The sequence below is a fragment of the Schistocerca americana genome, unplaced genomic scaffold, assembly GCF_021461395.2.
Source record: "Schistocerca americana isolate TAMUIC-IGC-003095 unplaced genomic scaffold, iqSchAmer2.1 HiC_scaffold_582, whole genome shotgun sequence".
Taxonomy (NCBI): Eukaryota; Metazoa; Arthropoda; class Insecta; order Orthoptera; family Acrididae; genus Schistocerca; species Schistocerca americana.
The window spans coordinates 60001-65000 of NW_025726327.1; the positions used below are offsets into that span (position 1 = coordinate 60001).

General features: G+C 54.5%; 1 non-coding gene across 1 annotated transcript in view; it reads right to left on the minus strand.

The window, feature by feature from the left end:
• LOC124587153 overlaps nucleotides 1-460 on the minus strand; it is a 1910-nt gene extending 1450 nt beyond the window's left edge. Inside the window, exon 1 of the ribosomal RNA XR_006975301.1 lies at nucleotides 1-460. This exon is cut by the window's left edge and continues 1450 nt beyond it. This is a non-coding gene — a ribosomal RNA (small subunit ribosomal RNA).
• Nucleotides 461-5000: the final 4540 nt, after the last annotated feature.

The following is a 5000-nucleotide window of genomic DNA, read 5'->3' on the forward strand; positions in this document are numbered from 1 at the left end:
GGTAATTTGCGCGCCTGCTGCCTTCCTTGGATGTGGTAGCCGTTTCTCAGGCTCCCTCTCCGGAATCGAACCCTGATTCCCCGTTACCCGTTACAACCATGGTAGGCGCAGAACCTACCATCGACAGTTGATAAGGCAGACATTTGAAAGATGCGTCGCCGGTACGAGGACCGTGCGATCAGCCCAAAGTTATTCAGAGTCACCAAGGCAAACGGACCGGACGAGCCGACCGATTGGTTTTGATCTAATAAAAGCGTCCCTTCCATCTCTGGTCGGGACTCTGTTTGCATGTATTAGCTCTAGAATTACCACAGTTATCCAAGTAACGTGGGTACGATCTAAGGAACCATAACTGATTTAATGAGCCATTCGCGGTTTCACCTTAATGCGGCTTGTACTGAGACATGCATGGCTTAATCTTTGAGACAAGCATATGACTACTGGCAGGATCAACCAGGGAGCTGCGTCAACTAGAGCTGAGCAGCCGGCCGCCCGGGAGTGTGTCCCGGGGGCCCGCGCGAACACGCAAGCGTCCGCTCAATTATTCTGCAAACAGGAGGAGGCTGAGCTCCCCTGCACAATACACCTCGAAACCCTCTCAGGTCCCGGCGGCGCGCAGCGCCGTCCTAAGTACTTGGTCGGGTTCGAGAGAGGCGCAATCGCCCGGAGTTTGGCGAGTAGACGCTTTAGGTGCGACCACCCGTGCTCCCAACTGAGCTTGCCGCTGCCGACAGAGGCCCGGGAGCGTGCTGTCGTGGCATTGCCGGCGGGAGACAACACGCGCCACCTACGGTGGCCGGCAGCTCCAACGCCAGCGCCACAGAAGGACAAAAGCCCCACTTGGGTGCCGAAGCGAACGCGCCAACACGTCCGCACAGCTGCGATACAAACCACCTGCGAGAACCGCAGAGGCGACCGAGCAGCAGACGGCGTCGCGGCGCCGAGCGCCGGGCGGCGGCGCATCCTCAGCGCACACAGTCCTCAATCGGACCAGCACACTGCAGATGTCCACCGCGCTTCGCACCGGGCCCGCGAGGACCTACTTTGGCCGCACGGCGCCGCGTGCAGGGTGCGCCGGCGCGCAGCTGCGCCGCCTGCCGCCTCCGTCGGCCGGCGCGCCTGCCACTGGCCGCCCCCACCAGCCGGCTGTAGCGCGTGCGCCCACGCACCGCGCGGCCAGCACGCCGGGAGGCCCCCCCTCACCGGCCGGGGACGGTCCCACCCAGCCACCGCCGCGTATCGCTTCACACCCACATGCCATTCACGTTCGTGGGCATGGTGGGTATCGCTGAAACAACCGGTTGGTAGCTCAACCGATCGTCGCCATCACTGATTCACCTCTAGCGAGAACAACCGCACCACAACGGTTTACCAGTTGTTCATTTGCGTAACGTCACCAGCAAACGTAGACGTCCATCGCCATTTGCAAATTCAACGATTGTTGCATGCCTGTGTCAGGTGTCACGACACACTATGTCTGCCCACATACACGCAACAACATGTGCACGCTTCGCGAACACGTGGAAGGTGGCCCCCGTACGTATGCGATGTCCATTGCGCGAACGACTGTCAACCGGCCTCTGTCGCATGTCGCAGATGTGGAACGCAGTGCACCATGCTATCACGGTGAGTGAGAAGAGACGACTACGTCTGACAACACGCGCCACTACATCAACAGACGGCTCATGCTGATCGCCATCCACGGCATACCATACTGCAATCCAGCTCTTATAGGGAGACGACACGTAGCTGAGTGCACAATATTTGGACCGTATGGTTCGCCGTTGTTGGCGCAGTCGTGGTACGGTCACACATGTACCACGATGTATCATTCAGTACATGAGGACCAATGTGCAGTACAGTGTGTGATTTGGACGTACAACATCAGCGGACAGTTGACACAAGCCGTACCACAACGTAGGCTGTGCTTCGCCATGCGAATGCCAATGAACAACTGCGAAGGGCATTGAGCATGTACGTCCTGCTGCCATCCGCATTACAGTGTATAGCTGCAAGGTGTTTAACATGAAGCGATACTCTGGGGACCGGGCAGTGCGGGTAGCAAACTATATTGCGGGGGTTGCAGTTAGGCAACACTACACTAATTTAACGCGTCGTATGACAATTACAGAGCAGGTTAAGGCCCAACGTGTGTTGGGTTAAGGCCCAACGTGTGTTGGGTTAAGGCCCAACGTGTGTTGGGTTAAGGCCCAACGTGTGTTGGGTTAAGGCCCAACGTGTGTTGGGTTAAGGCCCAACGTGTGTTGGGTTAAGGGCCCAACGTGTGTTGGGTTAAGGCCCCAACGTGTGTTGGGTTAAGGCCCAACGTGTGTTGGGTTAAGGCCCAACGTGTGTTGGGTTAAGGCCCAACGTGTGTTGGGTTAAGGCCCAACGTGTGTTGGGTTAAGGCCCAACGTGTGTTGGGTTAAGGCCCAACGTGTGGTTGGGTTAAGGCCCAACGTGTGTTGGGTTAAGGCCCAACGTGTGTTGGGTTAAGGCCCAACGTGTGTTGGGTTAAGGCCCAACGTGTGTTGGGTTAAGGCCAACGTGTGTTGGGTTAAGGCCCAACGTGTGTTGGGTTAAGGCCCAACGTGTGTTGGGTTAAGGCCCAACGTGTGTTGGGTTAAGGCCCAACGCGGGTTAGGTTAAGGCGCAACGCGGGTTAGGTTAAGGCGCAACGCGGGTTAGGTTAAGGCGCAACGCGGGTTAGGTTAAGGCGCAACGCGGGTTAGGTTAAGGCGCAACGCGGGTTAGGTTAAGGCGCAACGCGGGTTAGGTTAAGGCGCAACGCGGGTTACGTTAAGGCGCAACGCGGGTTACGTTAAGGCGCAACGCGGGTTACGTTAAGGCGGCAACGCGGGTTACGTTAAGGCGCAACGCGGGTTACGTTAAGGCGCAATATAGGTTAGGTTAAGGCGCAATATAGGTTAGGTTAAGCGCAATATAGGTTAGGTTAAGGCGCAATACGGGTTAGGTTAAGGCGCAATACGGGTTAGGTTAAGGCGCAATACGGGTTAGGTTAAGGCGCAATACGGGTTAGGTTAAGGCGCAATACGGGTTAGGTTAAGGCACAATACGGGTTAGGTTAAGGCACAATACGGGTTAGGTTAAGGCACAATACGGGTTAGGTTAAGGCACAATACGGGTTAGGTTAAGGGCACAATACGGGTTAGGTTAAGGCACAATACGGGTTAGGTTAAGGCACAATACGGGTTAGGTTAAGGCACAATACGGGTTAGGTTAAGGCACAATACGGGTTAGGTTAAGGCACAATACGGGTTAGGTTAAGGCACAATACGGGTTAGGTTAAGGCACAATACGGGTTAGGTTAAGGCACAATACGGGTTAGGTTAAGGTACAATACGGGTTAGGTTAAGGTACAATACGCGGTTAGGTTAAGGTACAATACGGGTTAGGTTAAGGTACAATACGGGTTAGGTTAAGGTACAATACGGGTTAGGTTAAGGTACACTACGGTTAGGTTAAGGTACAATACGGGTTAGGTTAAGGTACAATACGGGTTAGGTTAAGGTACAATACGGGTTAGGTTAAGGTACAATACGGGTTAGGTTAAGGTAACACATTGTTGTAAGGAAAGGTGTTTTGGGGGGGGGGGGGGGGGCCGGTTTGTTGATTGTGATTATCGTAAGTAAATGACTGCGGCATCATCTGATTTGCCACGTCAGGGTGCACCTTTGGCTCATAACAGGCGGCGCTCTGATTCCATGGCTTGTGGCAGACCTGTGTCTTTCATTCCTGCCATTGTTTGTGTGGTGTGACAGGAGGCAGTATTGTGATGTTGGGTGCACCCCTGTGTAGGACATGTGTGGGTAGTTCGGTGCTTAGCTGAGCAATGGTGGTTGTCGGGAAGGGTGAGATATTCTGTTTTGTGAGTGGACCTCCCGGTCTGGTTATGATAGTGTGGATTGTCTAATGTGGCAGAGAGGATGCACTGGGTGTTGTTCCATGCTGGTGCTTACATATTGTCTGTGTGCCTGTTACAGCAGAGAGTAGTGCGTGATAAGAGTGTCTGGCTGACGTGTGATTGTGAGCAGAGTCTTTCAGCATGTATACGGACAGTTGTATACATTATCTGTATTCTGATGGCTCTATCTATTACTAATCAGCGCCGTGTATACGTTTAATCCGGTTCCAGTCGAAACTATTGTATCTCTGTACATTAGTGACACGGCCGAGCCCGCTATGTAGTTACTCGTCTCGGCAGCTTCCACCGGTGTATCGCAAATGATTATAAGGAATCAGTCTAGTCGTCAATACCGATAGTGTGACGTCACATGTCTGGGGTGGGGGACGCTGCGCCCTTCCGGTGGGTCATGGCCTAGGAAGACTCTTCCCACCGCAGGGGGGCTTGGACTGTCATTGACTCTTCCGAGTAATATACTTGCCGTACGTTTTTGCGACTGCGAGTGCAACGCTCACCGGTACCGACATGGATGGAGCGCCTCCTAGCTGCCGCTGAGCATCTGCATTCGTAAACGCGATCGCGTCTGTAGCTCGTACGTGGTACAGCTCGCAGCTCATGTATATGGACAGCGGGAATGTCGCATATTGGACATAACTCTTCATGAAACGCACGTTATAGGGGTGGATTGCACATTGCGAGTGCGAGCAAAGTCCGCCGTTCATCCGCTGGAGTTGCGAGTCGAGCGGTTGGGGTGGGGCACGAACGGGTGCAGGTGGAGTGATTGCCGGTCCACGACTTCGTGCGGCAGAGGCGCTGGCGTTGGGGTGCTGTTGTCGACAGAGGATGCAGGCTTTGTGGGTGGGGTCGAAAGAAGGGCACTGTGGGCCCATGGCTGTCTTAGTCGGCTTGGCGTCTCATAGATGCCGGTATCGTCGTTGCAGGAGGTCATGTTGCGGGAGACCTACAGATGGCGGTGTGTTTTGCGGTGCGCTCGACATGGCGGACGTAGTGTTGTCAGATTCGCATAGATGGAGGTATTGCATGTGGTTTCGCCGTATTTTCATAGATGGCGATA